At 46.0% G+C, this 15,857-nt stretch overlaps 1 long non-coding RNA gene across 2 annotated transcripts; it reads left to right on the plus strand.

The window, feature by feature from the left end:
- Positions 4,287-13,307, plus strand: LOC110396128. 2 transcript variants are annotated; one of them, XR_002436793.1, is made up of 4 exons: positions 4,294-4,325; positions 4,835-5,039; positions 11,676-11,782; positions 13,182-13,307. It is a non-coding gene; the product is annotated as an uncharacterized LOC110396128 (long non-coding RNA). The 2 variants fall into 2 exon arrangements; XR_002436794.1 differs by lacking the exon at positions 4,835-5,039 and having other exon boundaries at positions 4,287-4,325.

The raw sequence follows: 15,857 nt of genomic DNA on the forward strand, positions 1-15,857 counted from the left end.
AACTGAGAACAAAAATAATTTGTGGGAGAGTAAACAGAGGAGCATACAAGACAGGAGCTCAGCATTATTAAACAGAAGAAAGCAGGTGTTCACAAAACCGAGCTGATTTTTATTGCAAAAACTTGAGTAATTCTCCTCCAGCATCTGTGCATAGTAAACAAGAGTTTGGGGAGATTCTGATATTTTAGGGGAAACTGAGACCCATCCAGGCCTTCCCCATGTGCCCAATGCTCCTCTAGGACCAACTTTTGGGAGAGCCATGTTTATCTCTGGGCTGGGGGCAGCCAATGGGAGCTTTGCCTTATTTTCTTCCAACCACGTTTTCTCCCATTTCGCCAGTACAGCATCTCTAGGTGATTGGCTTTGGGGATGGTTCACCTGGCTTGGGGTTTTTAGTGGATTTTTTTTGGCCGAGGCACTCCTGCTGTCAGCAGCACGCATCTCATTGGGGCTGCTGACCTGCTCCGTACCGCCCACTGCAGAAAGAGCTATTTTTCCTTTGGCTTCAATGGAGCTTTAAATCGAGCTTCATAATGAGCCTCATTACAGCAGGTACTCCAATGGGGGGAGCAGAGATTCAATTACCCGTGGCTGCTGCTGACCCGCAGGTCGGCTCTTCCTCAACCAGTGGGCAACAGAGCGGGACCAGGAATGTCACCGGCGTGGGAATTATGGGGTGCCAACTCACGTGCCCCTCATTCACAGCTGGGGGCAGCCCACCTCAAATAAATAAATTTTAAAAAAAATTCTCCACCAGCAACCCTCCCGGGAGCTTCAAGGTAAGCAAATGAGCAATGAGAGCAGTGGGAGGGGCAGACCTGGATTTTTTTTCTGGGGCACAAAGACAGCATTATGAAATGGCAAAGTCCATCAGAGCCTGTGATTGACCGAGCTGGAGAGGGAATGGAGCCTGTGCACTGCATACGTCGTCACTGCACTGCTAGCTTGGCCACGGAGGGCACCTTGTGCAATGGAACAACGATGGGAAAATCATAGAATCATAGAATTGTTTGAGTTGGATGAGACCCTTAGAGACCATCCAGTCCAACTGCCCTGCAGTGAACAGGGACACCCACGGCTCCATCTGTGCTCAGAGCCCTGTCCATCCTGACCTTGGTGTCTGCAGGAATGGGGCACCACCACCTCTCTGTGCAATCTGTGCCAGTGCCTCACCGCCCTTACTGTAAAAACCTGTTTCCTTATATACAGACTAAATCTCTCCTCTTTTAGTTTGAAAACATTTCCCCTTGTTTTATCACAACAGACCCTGCTAAAATGCCACGACATGGGGACGCTGCAGCGCTCTCTCTTCTCTCCCTTCTTTTCCAGTTGCTTTTTACAAATGACGTAGCTCTGAGAAGCTATGAGGACAGAAATCCCCACCACCCTGGAACTGTGTGAATAGCTGACTCTGAAGACGCTGCTTTGGGAGCTCCCACCTCAGATACTTTTTAACTTTTTGTTTTATCTTTCCTACACTAAGTTCACCCAAAACCTTATAAAAGAAGTTGCTCCGCAGAACTGAAGCCATCACTTTCATACCCAGCAAGCTATTCCGTACACCTAGAGGTGTAGAGCTTGACATCTGATATTTCCAGCCTCTTAAAAAGCCAAGTGAAGAGAGGTTTCTAAATGAAAACTCTTTGCCAGACCTTTATTGTCAATTTTTTGCCAAGAGATGCTCTCTCCAGCTGTCCTTTCCCACGCCTCGTGAGCCCAGCTGTTCACACCGGCGCAATGGATGGGAGTGGGGCACTGAGGCCGGGGCTGCCCCGAGTGCCCTGCCAAGGTGTGAGGTGGCCCTGTGTGTCCCCATCAAGGGGTTCACCTCCAGGGCCACGCTGTTCAAACCAAGCATTACCGCTGCAAACTATTTGGCCAGCCGAGTAAACTTACGCTCTCATTAGGATGATGCATTAGCGATGCTCTGGAGGGTTTTCCATCGATTCTGTGATTTTTCTGCTGTGCCACCAGCAGCCACGTATTTGTAGGTGGCTTCAGAAATGGCAACGCACGACACCTCGTCTCCGTCCTGACCGGGGTACTTCGCCTTCGGAGTCACTAGGTGGCAACCTAAGGCATCCTTTGTACTTGGAGAGGTTTTGCTGGCGGTGGAAATGCCTCTCTTTCTGTCTCGGATTGCTCCCCCTCCTTTTCTTTCTTTTTATCCTGAATTACTGACAGGCACTCAAAGCATCGCTTTCCCCATGCTCTTCAGCCCCTGGGGGCAGAGGATGCTTCTGGATCTGCTTTATCCCAAATAACAAGACAAACGTGAACAGGTGAGTGCATGAAGTGCAAAGAAATAGGATGAAGTTTCCAAGCAGAAAAAGTGGTTGAGGGGGAGAAGATCTTTTACTGGTGTTGCTGTCTAATGGGTTGTCAAGATAATGCACTGCAGAAATCCCAAATTCGGGTCACGCTGGGGATGTCTGTATCTAGGTTAATAGGAATTTCTAGCTGGGTGCGTGATCTGAGAGTGGTTTTACTTTCATTCCCTAGCCATATTTTAAGAGTTCTTTTCTTTTAACAGAAAAATCTAATTTTTTAATTTTCTTTTTTCAAAGGAGGATGCATATGTTCTGCCCAGGAACATGAAGCCCATCACACAGCTGCAGTCTATAGAACCTACCCAGTGTTAGAAGGGGGAAAGGATTTTCCCCCAGGTTTCCTGTGAGCACTGTCATGATCAAGGGCTTCTCATCTGGGTTCCCACAAGGTGACACCTTTCAGCTAAGTGTGGCTGGGGACACAGCCAGACAAGTCCCTTCCACCTCACATAGACATTGGCTCTCTCCATACCAGCAGTGTTCCCGGAATGGGATGGTTGCAGCTCCATTGCTCAATAGCCCTTTGTTTGTCTCACAACCTGTAACATCGTAATCCATCTGCTCCCATGACTTTCTTGACCCATCCCACCTTGCTCTGTTTCAAGCTTCAAATTTTCCTTGTGATTGCCTTGTGCAAGGAAAATACACAGAGCTAATATTCCATGCTGTGAAAGGCACGCACGCCAGCGATGCTGGGTGAGCACTCCTAGTTTAATGCACTTCTGGTGCCCTTCTCTTAGCTTCTCTGACCACAGAGCCTCTTCCCCCAGAATGCAGCATCTCTCTGAAGCCTCAGCTCTGCTCCTGGACCCATCATGCTCATCTGAAGCAGTACTAGGATGCAGCAGTATTTCCTCTCCCAGGTAATGAGCAATGGGGAAAGAGGGGATGGGCTCACGTTGTGCCAGGGAAGGTTCAGGTTGGGTGTTAGGAGCAATTTCTTCTGAGACAGAGCGGTGAGGCACTGGCACAGGCTGCCCAGGGAGTGGTGGGGTCACCGTCCCTGGAGGTGTTCAGAGCCGTGGGGATGTGGCACTGGGGGACGTGGTCAGTGGGCACGGTGAGGGTGGGCTGGTGATCCTAGTGGTCTTTTCCAACCTTAATGTTTCTGATTCTGTGAATGCATTAAAGCTCCAGTGAGCAAGATAGGGCATCCAGTAGAGGCTCAAGAGGCATTGCTTGAGTATTTATAGCATGTATTTTTTTAAAAAAAGCACCCTTGGCCATTTCCCTTTGGCCATGCTGTGGGGATGCGGGAGGTTCTGGGCTGCGCATCCTCCCTGGGCATGCTATGGGAGCTGAGCTGTTCCTTCCCTGTGAGCCAGGTTGGAAAAATGTCCCCTGGCTCCACCACTTTTTCACACAGAGAAAGGAATCCATTTACACCTTCCTCCTATTTAATTTGGCTCCCAACAGATCTGTTTTATAGGGCTGCCTACTCTGGGAACAGGGATTTGGGGAGTTTTTATTCCCTCCAGATGTTCTGATTGTCTTTGGTAATCCCTTTGGTGCAAGCATTAGGCAGCGTCTTCTGTCTTTGCAGGCTATGATTAGGTAGGATGCTTTGCTCCTGGGTACAAACACTAATTGCAAATGAAATGGAGTTGTGATTCAGAGCAAAAACTGGGCACAAAGTTTTATGAGACCTCAAACATTTCCTCTGTCCTCTAAACTGGGCTAAAAATTCAAAAACAAAAAGGAAAAAAAATTGGAGGGCACCGAGTTCTCTCACCAGTAGCTGCTTAACATTGCTCAATTCTTTCCTTCAGTCACATAAAAAAAAATAGGAAAGTTTGGCCAGTTCCTGAAACCTTCCCCTGCTGGTGTTTGAGGGAGCACGGCCAGTTATCGGTATCGCTCAATCTCAGGTCAGTGGGTGTGGCAGGAGTGGGCTGGGTTGGGTGTGATGGTCTTCTCCAACCTTTATGAGTCTATGGTTCTACGGTTCTGTGATTCTGTGATTCTATGATCAGCTTTCTTCCACAACAAGTAGAGGTAAGCTGGAGCATGGAGGAAGAACGAACATTTATGGTTCTTTTGCTGGGTTTGCAATACGGAAATAGCCCACAAAGCCTGTATCTGTCAGCCTCAGAAAACACATCGGGCATCGGTTTCCTCAGCCCCCAGCTTTCCCCATTCCCAGATACCTACAGGTGTGGAGAAATGCCTCTGCTCCTCCTCTGCCCTTCCCTGGCTGCTTTGGGCTGTGAGGGCTATGACGGACTCCATCCCTCCGTCCTGCATGGACAGTGTGCAGGGGGACCGCTGGCTCCTTGAGACGTAAGCTGGCAGAAAACAGGATTCCTTTGTGGAAAGCAAGTTGAATTCGACTGGTTTGGGATCAGTTTGCTCATTAAAAAGTCAGAGCTTGTTTCTGGTGATACCATACGCTCGCTCGTTCAGTGTCACCCAATCTTTCTCCCGTTGCTACAGCATGACCATTTTTTGTTTGCCTTCCCTGCACAGAGCTGGCTCCATCCCTCAAAGAACCATTTATTTCGTAGGGTTTTTCCAGACAGATCACTGAGAAATATTGCACTGCACTCATGTCAGCTTGGGTTCACCAGCCCCAGGCAGGGCCTTCAGCTGTCAGAATGCAAATAGAAAGATGTGCCATGTTCTGGAGACACTATTTGCCCTTAGAAGCACACCACAGGGCAGGCAGCCTGAGCAAAGACTTCCCATCATCGTCTTCCACTTTGGAAAGAGGTAAAAAAAAAAAAAAAAGCAATTTGTAGCTCGGTTAATACAGAGCTGGCCAGGATCGAAAAATGGTTAAGTTTTGCTTGACGTATTTGTGCTCATCTGACCTCAAAATGCTGGCGTGGATGTGTATTGCATCGCTAATTGTCAGATGGATGTTTATGGAACTGCTTAATCCCAGGTCTCTTTGCCTTTCTCAATTCATACATGACTGACTCTGCAGCATGAAGCGCTGGTGCTGAGAACCTCAAACTCACATTATTTTTCTTTTTTTTTTTTTTTTTTTGACTTTTTTTTCAGCTTGTTTAACCAGAATAAGGACTCCGTGCATAACCAGAGTGCACCTTGGTGCTCGGAGCTTCCTAGGAGCTTTATGAGCTTCACCCCCCTTTTATTTCCTTTCAAATTTAGCAGATGGAATAAAACATGATAAGCAGAATACAGGAAACCTTTGCAGGAAGAACTCTGGGAAACATTTGAATTCAGGGTAATGAAACAGCTAGAGGGTGTTAGCACCATCCCAAACCAAAAGCAGCCCTTCCTGCGTGCTCCATGTGGCTGCTCTCCAGCTCATCCCACCTGCAGAAGCGTTTCCCATGGTTTTCCCCTGTATCTCTTTCCCATCCATCTCCCATCCTCTCCTTGAGCCTGCACAAAGTTTTAGCGACCATGGCTTTGCGTGGAGAGCCTGTTCACCGGGGCTGGGGGGGGTTGGCACTCATTTGGGACAGGCAGATCGGGGCAGACGTGGTTGCATGAGTCCTGCATGCTTGGCAGCCCCAGCCAGCAAACGATGGGGTGATGAACTCAGGCTTTCTCCATACTTCCAAGCATATAGGTACGTGCACTCCGAGCTGGAATCATATTCCTGGACACAAAAGCAAAAAAGATGTGTCCTATCTTTGGCCAAAGAGAGAATGAAAATGAAAAAAGAGAAATAGTGGGTGATGTGCCAGAACTTTTACTTTTTATTAAAAACTTAAGTGCAGATGACGAGAAACCCACCTGTTTTTGATTTTTTTTAATAAAAAGTCAAATAATCCCCACAAACAATTCCTTTGCCATGGTTTCAATATCGGAACTGTAAAGATGAACTTTAAAGGTGCTTGTAAAATAAAGAATATTACAATAATTTTAGTGCAAAACTCCAATATCATATTTTCTTTTATTTGAAAGAAAAAGAGAATGCTGAGAGGATTTTTTTTTTCTCTTCCTCAGGACGCAGCAGTTTTAGATAATCCCCTCCAAGCGAACCCAAAGCACAACACAGCTCCTGATAAAAGCGCAGCGCTGTTGTTTCTGGATAAGCCAGCAGTGAGCAGAAGGGTCATTCTCTCTTTTCCCCAGCAGTGGGAACGGTGAGGACAAGGGAGCCTGCACCTACTTCCTTTTTTTTGGTATGATCTGCCATTTGGATGGCATGCACGTGCTTATGGGGGACAGGTAGAACATCTTCTACTCCCCAGGCTCCCCGTGTGCAGCTCCATTTGCTACGCAGGACTCTTAAGGTGTTTTTTTTTTGTTGTTTTTTTTTTTCTGAAAATGCTCCTTTCAGTCTCCTTTTTCCCCAGCATCAGAATTGTAAAACACATGAGAAGAGATAAGGGAAACTTTAATCTCCTTTAGAATCTCCTTTAAACTGGGGAATTAAAGCTGGTGAGGATTAGGCACCCACTGGAAATCCACGGCTTTACCAGGCATTAGCACGCAGCACAAAGCTCTGCAAAGCCCCAGGGGCCCCGGGGCTCTGCGGCCATGGGTGCCACCTCCCTGCTCCATCCCCACAGATGGGGATGTGTTCCAAGTGGGACCAGTAGCTCCGTGGGCAGAATGTGGGATCTGAGCCAGCAGCCCTGCAGGAACAGACTTCTCCATCCTGCTCGGAGCCTGCAAGGCCAAAAGAATGATGGTTTATAGGCAACGAGTCCATGCAAAGGGTTGCAGAGGCACGAGCCACGTGCATGGTTTCTCTATTTCTCGCATCTGTACCAAATGTCAGAGCTTGCCCCCTTGCAGGTAGCGTGGTGTGGTTTTGCTGTTTTTTTTTTTTTTTCCTGCTGTTAAGAAGCTTTAGAAAAGGTCTTACCAGGTATTAGAAGCGGAGGGAAAAAGAAAGAAAATATAAAGGGCACTGGTGATGCTGCAAGCCGCTTGTCTGGAGCTCAAAGCAATCCCTGCTCTGCACACCCAATAACTCACACAATATGGCAAAGCAAGGCTGATGGAAGTCAGCCTCAGAGGGAAGGCTCTGTCCCAGGGAAAAAAAAAAATCTTTGCATTTATTGATGTATTTGCATTTGTTTCATCCAGTTAAGTGCAGAACTGTTCAGTGGCACCAAGCTGCTGTTCATTACTTTTTTACACTTGGTTTTCCTCATCTTTCTTTTTCTTTTTTTTCTTTTTTTCTTTTTCTTTTTCTTTTTCTTTTTCTTTTTCTTTTTCTTTTTCTTTTTCTTTTTCTTTTTCTTTTTCTTTTTCTTTTTCTTTTTCTTTNTTTCTTTTTCTTTTTCTTTTTCTTTTTCTTTTTCTTTTTCTTTTTCTTTTTCTTTTTCTTTTTCTTTTTCTTTTTCTTTTTCTTTTTCTTTTCCTTTTCCTTTCCCTTTCCCTTTCTCTTCCCCTTTCCCTTTCTCTTCCCCTTTCCCTTCCCCTTTCTCTTTCCCTTTTCCTCTTTTCCCCTTTTCCCCTTTTCCCCTTTTCCTCTTTTCCTCTTTTCCTTTTTCCCTTTCTCTTTTTCTCTTTTCCATTTCCTTTATCCTTTTCATTTTCTTCTTTTTCTAATTTCTTTTCTTTGTCTTATTCTTCTTTCTCTTTCTCTTTCTCTTTCTCTTTCTCTTTCTCTTTCTCTTTCTCTTTCTCTTTCTCTTTCTCTTTCTCTTTCTCTTTCTCTTTCTCTTTCCTTTTCCCTCTCCCTTTCTCTTTCTCTTACTATGATCCTTTTTTATCACTGCAAAACAAGCACAGGAGTTTTAGACGCCGGAGGCTATGTGGTGTCTTCAGCTGGGATTGTCATTTCCTTCAAGTGTGACCCAAGCATCAGAGGTTTGGCTTCCCAGGAACCAAGGTGAAAAAGAGCAAACAGTCTTGCAGAGCAGGACAGTGCTAAAAGGCCAGGGCTGAGCTGGATGCAGCTCCTTCTGTCCGCCAGCGAGCTGAATGGGATGTGGAAAACTCATCAGTGGGCAGCCTGCCAGAGCTGAGCTGTGCTATGGGTGGTCACCAACAAAAAGCAGAAAAAGAGAAAGAAGCAATGGTTGGGGCTGCTTGAGAGATGTCCCTTCCCTCAGAGCAGAAATGCTAATATAGTCTCTTTACTCTGGGTAATTGCTGGTTTTTGTTTTATTCCCCCCTAATTTGTTGAGCTCTAACTTTCTTGGCTTGGCTTGCAGACTGGGAAGCTATGGGAAGAGACTTTGGCTTTGGTGGAGAGATTTGCACTTGAGAGATTACACCAACCCCACCTCTTTGGGAAGCCAGGCTGAAAACCCACAATGCTTATTTTCTAAGAAAATAATCCACTCCAATACATCAACTGTCTGTGCATGGGCGGGACAATCACCAGTTAGCAAAATTACTCTAATTTTCCCCTTTTCTGTCCTTCCAAAATGATTCCTTTCATCTTGGACCTCTAGCAGTCTGCAAAGTGTGGCAACCAAAACAAGTTCAGCTTGTGGATGCTGAGTACACTACTGCTGAATGCTGCTCTGCCTGAGCTGGAGGGAATGGGGCAGTTGGAATTTCTATTCCAGATGTGCTTTGTGCTTGCTCTGCAAGCTTTGTAAGTCATGAGAGGTGCCTGGAGGGTCTGTAGGGTGCACTACAGTATGGTTCAGATGTGAACAGGGTGTATCTCTACAGGGGAAAGGAACAGGCTGGGATGGAAGAAATGGTGGTGATGGTTTGGTGGTTGGATGTTCTTAGTGGTCTTTCCCAACCTTAGTGATCCTATGATTCTATGATTCTATGATTCTATGATTCTATGGTTCTATTAAATGGATGCCTGGGACCTGCCTAGGCTCAGGGCTGCCTGTGCCCCGGGGTTTCTTTCCTTTAAGGGTTGCTCCTCCATCCCATCCCATCCTGCATGTCTGTGGCCAGGGCAGGGTATATTTTGCTGCACTGATAACTTGCTCTGTCAATAAAAAAAAATATTTCTGGCCTCACTATGGGAACCACTAGCTAGAAAATGTTCTGTGGTCCTTTGTAAGAACTAACTCAGTGATGAGCATGGCCATGCCTGCACCGGCTTCTGTTTTCCCACAGTGCGCTTGCTGGGATAAACATGGAGAAGATCACGCAAGCCTTACTGCACAGTGTTTGTTATTGGTTTGAACACAACTCCAGGCACTTCACTTGAGGCTTGTCTTCCTGATTGTTCTCTAGAAGAAGGTAGTTCTGGTTGCTTTTTTCCAGAAAGGCTCGTGGCCACAGCAGCAGAAGGCGTCACCTCGGGCTATTGCTGCTGTTGGTGACTCACTGATGATCAGACATCAGTGAGGTGGCATTGCTCACCTTGGAGTGTGATGAGAACAGAGTTGATCTTATTTCTAAGAGGTTTCAATGGGAGCATGAAGTATGGAGAGGATCCTGCTCATCACTGATCGTTGGCACAGGCTGCCCAGGGAGTGGTGGAGTCACCGTCCCTGGAGGTAGAGATGTGGGAACCATGGAGATATGGCACTGAGGGATATGGTCAGTGGGCATGGGGGGCGGGGGGGCGCTGATGGTTGGACTGAGTGATCTCAGAGAGCTTTTCCAGTATTCATGATTATAGGATTCTATGTGGAACTCCCAAAATACTCTGAAAATTCACCTCTGGGACTATTCTGTTTGAGAGATTATACCCCTAGAATTTAGGCGCATGAACTTCAGTACACCCAAGAAATTTCTTGGCCTTAGTCCCAGATCAATAAGGTGAAATAGGCTCCCACACACATGCTCCTCTGGCTTTATGTGCTTGTAATATTCTAGGCTGCTTTCTGGTCCCTGATGACTTAATTCATTGTATTTTGTATTTGCTTTACAACTGGCTGGCAGTTAGTGTTATTGGAAAAAGAGTAAATAAAAGATGTTCTAAATGTTCCAAAATGTTCTAAAAATTTTCTAAAAAATAAAAGTCATGCTGTTCAAAAACATATAGGCACCAGAGATTCCTAGTTCCCCGAATCCGTCTGGATGCTGAGGCTCTGTTTCTAAGCTGCACTTCATGAATATTTTGTTTTGTCTTGTTTACGGACAGCTGGTTGCTTGCGGTATGAGATGAGACCTTCCTGCTGCAGGGGGAGGACACAGGGTGGGCACACTGTTGATTTGGGGAAAACTAAGATTTCACCCAGGATAATATCTTCTGTTTTTTGGGTAGTATAAGCAGGATGGGATGGGTGGGTTGGGATGGAATGGGATGAGATGGGACAGGATAGGATGGGATAGGAGAGGATAGGATGGGATGGGATTGGAATTGGGTGGGGTGGCATGGCACGGCATGGGTTGGGATGAATGTAGTGGGGTGTGATGGGATTGGCTTGGGATGAGATGGGATGGGTTTGGGAGGGGGTGAGATGAGATTGGGAGGGGATGAGATGGGATTGGGAGGGGATGAGATGGGATTGGGATGGGATGAGAAGGGATGGGATTGGGAGGGGATGAGGTGGGATGGCATGGCATTGGGAGGGGTAGGATGGGATGGGATAGAAGGTGGTGATTGTGCTGTTCTGAAGTAATGAGACCCAAGATGTGGAGCTCTGGGTTAGGATAGCTTGAGTGATGTGAAGATGAATACTTTTTTGGTGCTGGATGTCTGTGCGCTGCTTGGTGGAAGAGATTGCAGTAACTGCCTAACAGCGCTCTTCTTTTCCCCCCTGGAAAAAAAAAGATGAGCTGATCTGGTTTCTGCTCTGTCATCAAGACTCCTCAACAGATTGGATGTTATTCATATCTATCTTTAGAAAGTCATGCATCTGAGTAGGAAAGCGTACATTTCTTCATTGTTCAAGACTTGAGAGGGGGCTATAACCTAAATGAGGAGCTGGAGAGATTCAAAAACCCTGTGAGGACATCAGGACTGGAAGACCATCTCACTGCATGGTTGGCTTGGATTGTAGCCTGCCCAGGAGATGCTTGCCACACGTGCATGTTAACGGTGGGTTTATGACCATGGAGCCCTGATGCTCCCACATACAGATGAGACCCCCTTTGGTCATTATGTACACAACAGCAATGTGTTTAAGGGAACAATGCCATGCTGTGCTTGGCACTGAGGATGTGCCCTGGTGCTCAAGGCAGACCCAGTCTTTGGGAGGGTCTCGGTTGGGGTGCACAGTGGAGTAGGCTGGAGATGAAGCGTGGCTGCAGGAAGTCTGTGTCAGGGCTGGGTTATGAAATAGGAGCCGCATCCTAGCTTAATGCTTTAACCACAAACCCTCTCTCTAATACACAATTTTTTTCCCTCATGTCCAAAACCTATTCAAGTGTCTGGAGCAGCTGAATGTCTGGTATTAACTGCTCATCTCAGTGCTGGGTTTTGGAAAATGAGTCAAAACCACTAGAACTGTCACATCCCAAATGGATGAATTTATCCCTGTAATTGACCATTGCATTCCAGTCTCTTCTCAGTTTCTGACTCCCTTCCTATCTATTCCTGTCCAGAACTAGCCAAGCAACATCTCGGTGAAGCACTGGGGCTTTCTGTGCTGGATGAGGGGTGCAAGAGGATCCCTGCTGTCTGCTGCAGGAGTGGCCATCACAGAGGTAAGGTAAGGAGCTTTTACCTCTCTTTGCTCTGCTTCTGCTGCCTCAGTGCATGGCAAACAGCTCTGGCTCAGAGTTAACAATGGATTTAGCCCAGGATCCTGCTCGTGGGGATACCTCTGGATCTGCTGGCACGTGAGCAAAAATGCTGACCTTGGGGTTCATTCAGTCTTGGAGGAAACTTACTGAGAGAGAGCTGTAAAGAGCTGCATGCATGGCAGGAAAAGGGCAGCCTTCTCCACTTGTGTGTTCATGATGGGCTGCGAGCAGCTCTGATGCTATTAAGTGACACAGATGCTTCTGCCCTTCCCAATGAGCACACAAGTATCTAGATGGACAGACTCCTGCAAGGAGCTTCATCTTTCTGTGGGTAGGTTTCTGGAAGGGAACAGCGCTGCAGAGTGCATCAGGACAGCAAGGAGAGTGCTGCAGTCTGAGCTGGGGATGTTCTGATTGGGGAAAACCAGCAAAATGCCAAGCAGGTGTGACCAACATCAAGGGCTCTGACTATGAGCAGAGATGTACAACAAATTAAATAATGGAAAAGCTGTGACTTTACATCCAGCAGCGTAATTTCCACCTGGTGGAAAAGTTTGGTGCTTGTTTGGTGGAGTCAGAAGTTCAGGATTATGTATGCTACAGGAAAGTCACACTGTTTTCTAAGTGAAATACTTTGGAGTTCTCATGGCTGAAACACTTGGACTCCAATGATGTTTCTAAACGGAATCTTTCATTTTGAAATAGCTTCTCTTAAAACAAACATTGTGGAAGTAAGGCTTTTCCGAAAGAGATGCTGACTTTGATGGAACTACCTATTCTGATGAAAAAGCTTTTCAGCACAAAACATTTAACCTACACAGCTGTTAGGAAACAACGTTCTGCACTTGTGTGGACACACTCTGCTTCGAGCTCAAATTGCACTGTGTCCTGTATTCAAACACTTATGCTGGCAACACCAAATACACGCGATGGTGATGAGCTGGAAGGGCACACTGCTTGGAGCTATGGCTTAATGAGGTATTTCAGGGCTGGAGATGTGACTGGTGTCAGTATGTCCACATGGCAGCTGATGTCAGGAGGATGTGCAAGGGTGGCAAAGACACCCTAGGGTCCTTGTATAGATGCTGGGAGGGAAGGCGTGAGATTAACTCATTGTTTAGATGGGTATGAAAAATGTAGATCTGGGCAGAGACCGTGGCTTGGAGAGGGAAGAATGATTTGCGAGGCAAGATTCACCGGTGCCTCTCCTGGAAAACAGCTTTTATTTAACTTGAAAAACATGCCAATAACAGAAAGCATAACTCATTTCATGAAAGTTATGGTTGGCTGTAAAATAGAATACAGAAAATTTTCCTACTCAAGCTGAAATGTTTTTCTTTTAATTCTTTGGTATTCTCTCTGCAGCATTATAAACCCTAATTCACGTCTTGGCCTGGGCTCCGAGATCTAGCTGTGCTCAGTCGAATGTGGTCCGCTTTCAAAACTTTGGAGATTCTGTCACACACCTTCCATAGCATTAAAAAATACCACATGTCAGCTGGGTGTTTTGCATTTATGAGACCTATGGCTTAGGGGAAAGGGAGGGAGGAGGGCTGGAAGGTAAATAGCAAACTAAACGGGTTTTAACTGCAGCATGTTGTTTTAAATATCCTTTTAAAAACTAATATTGTAAACTGAGATGGGCTCCAAGTTCAGGGGATTGCATATGCCATTTATTTTCTTTTCAGGTAGTTCTCTTAGACCATATAGTTCCGGCTGTGATTTAACGTTGAGAGGTTAAATGCAACCGTATGTAATTAGACATCGGGCAACATAATGATGGAGATTTCAAAGCCTGCTGGGAAATGGCTTTATGTGAATGTCCCTTCCATTTTTTGAGCCGCAGAAATTCCCCAAACCCCATGTCCCCACAGACTCCCGTGCCATGAAGTATGTGTTGCTGGGGATACGCAGGGTGCTGGGGAAAGTTGGGTCCTGTCTGAGCCTGGTTTGCGCACACGGCCCCACTCTTGCTTCCAAGCATGCTTCCCAAGCTGAGAGATGCAGTGAAGAAACAAGGAAACAGTTGTTTTGTGAGACCCAAACAGCACTGGGGCTTTTCACTTTGGACTTGTCATGTTCTCAGACTTTGTTTTCATTCTGGAATAGCGTAAAACAAATGCTTTGGAAATTTCCAAAGAGCAAAATTAAAATAAATGCCAGTTATGTTTTCGTTTTGGTGTCCTGAAACCCATAACAATGTTTTCTTAGACTTCTGCTTTGCTCCAACTATTGTGCCTCAAACTGTCACTCCCACCAGAGCATCTGCTCCATTCCATGAGATACTTTGACTCCATGGGAGCTGTCTCACGCCCTGCAGACAGGCTCTCACCCATGCTTCTTGGTGTCTCCATGGCTTTAAGTGTCTGATACCATTTGTATTTGAGATTGTGCCCCCCTTTTAAATCAGAATCATAGAATCACTAAGGTTGGAAAAGATCATCCAGTCCAACCACCAACACATTCCTACTGTGCCCACTGTCCACATCCCTCAGTGCCACATCCCCATGGCTCTGAACACCTCCAGGGACGGTGACCCCACCACTCCCTGGGCAGCCTGTGCCAGTGCCTCACTGCTCTTTTTGAGAAGATTTTCCTAATACCCAACCTGAATTGTAGAACCATTTAGGTTGGAAAAAACCATTAAGATCTAGTCCGACCACCAACCCATCCCCACCATGCCCATAAAACGTTGTATGCCAGAGTGAAGGAGAATTTTCTTAACAGTCTGGTGAACTGGTAGCATTGAAAAACTGCCTGGAGAAACAGCAAAAAAAAAAACAACCCTCTTTATTGTTTTGAAGCCTTATGTGTTCCTAGCCCAAAAAAACATGAAAGCAGAAAGCTTAAAAACTTGCTGAACAATAAAGGTAGAAATCCCCAGAGCCCTGCCCTTCCCCAGGGGGTGTTTTGATGCATCCAGCAGCTGCTGGGATCTTTTGGGAGATGGGCTGTGCTCTCATTCACTCCTATGGGCGTGCTGTTTCTCTGCCGTGGGACGACCGCATCGTTTCTCCAGCGGCAGCTAATAGTTAATAATAATGAAACGAGTGCCACAAAGAGCTCTCCTATGAGAAAAAAAGAAACGGCGTAGGCAAGTGCTGGGAAAGCTAGACAGCTATTCGTCTGATGTCCATAACTCACAAAATATAGGCCGTTTGCGAAGTAAATGATTTATCATAGAAAAATAAAGCGTGGTTTCCTATCCGCTCCTCGCTAGAAACCTTGCATTTATTTACCTTCCCAGCATGGCTGTTTGGAGAAGGTATTTCTCATGAAATATTAAACCTGCTTTTTATTTGGGATGAATTGTCAACGTTTTGGGAAAGTAGGACTAAAACTAACTCGAAACCTGCAAACCTGCAAAGGAGAAGAAAAGCTGTGGGTTCGGACTGTCTTTCAGAGGGAGCGAATGCTGTGAGTGCCGGTAAAACGTTGTTGGTTTTTGCAGCAGTGCTCCCTGACCAGCCACAATTTAAAAGATCGAAACGTGTTTGTGCAAGACGGCTTCCTCCAGGCCTAATATTAGTACCTTATGCTGGAATAATATAGCAACAAATTCAGTGTTTTTCTCCTGATCCGGACAGTGGGTCCACAGGGCAGCGAGGAATGTGCCGCGGGAGGATTTATGGCATGCGCTGTCTGCCAGCATTCAGCTGAGAGCAGCTCTTATTTTAAATGATAGCTGCATATATTTTATCCAAAGTATTGCAATAATAAAAATACGGCGGCGCGCGGTATTTTTCATTTCACAATGGCGCAAATTGGGAATCCTGAAGAAATAAGTTTTGTTTTGGTGAGTGAGGTACTTGATTCCAGCCAAACAAAATGCTCTTTTGCAATGGATTTTTCAGCCAAAATGGAGGTGGTGGAGTCACCGTCCCTGGAGGTGTTCCAGACAGGTTAGTGGCTGGGCTAGATGATCTTAGTGGTCTTTTCCAAACTGAATGATTTTATGATTCTATTTAACTACTCAGAAAACCAGAGCTGCGAGTAGAACATGATATAATTTGGATAAACAGCTGCACAGTGCATTCGTTT

The sequence above is a fragment of the Numida meleagris genome, chromosome 3 (genome assembly GCF_002078875.1).
Source record: "Numida meleagris isolate 19003 breed g44 Domestic line chromosome 3, NumMel1.0, whole genome shotgun sequence".
NCBI lineage: Eukaryota > Metazoa > Chordata > Aves > Galliformes > Numididae > Numida > Numida meleagris.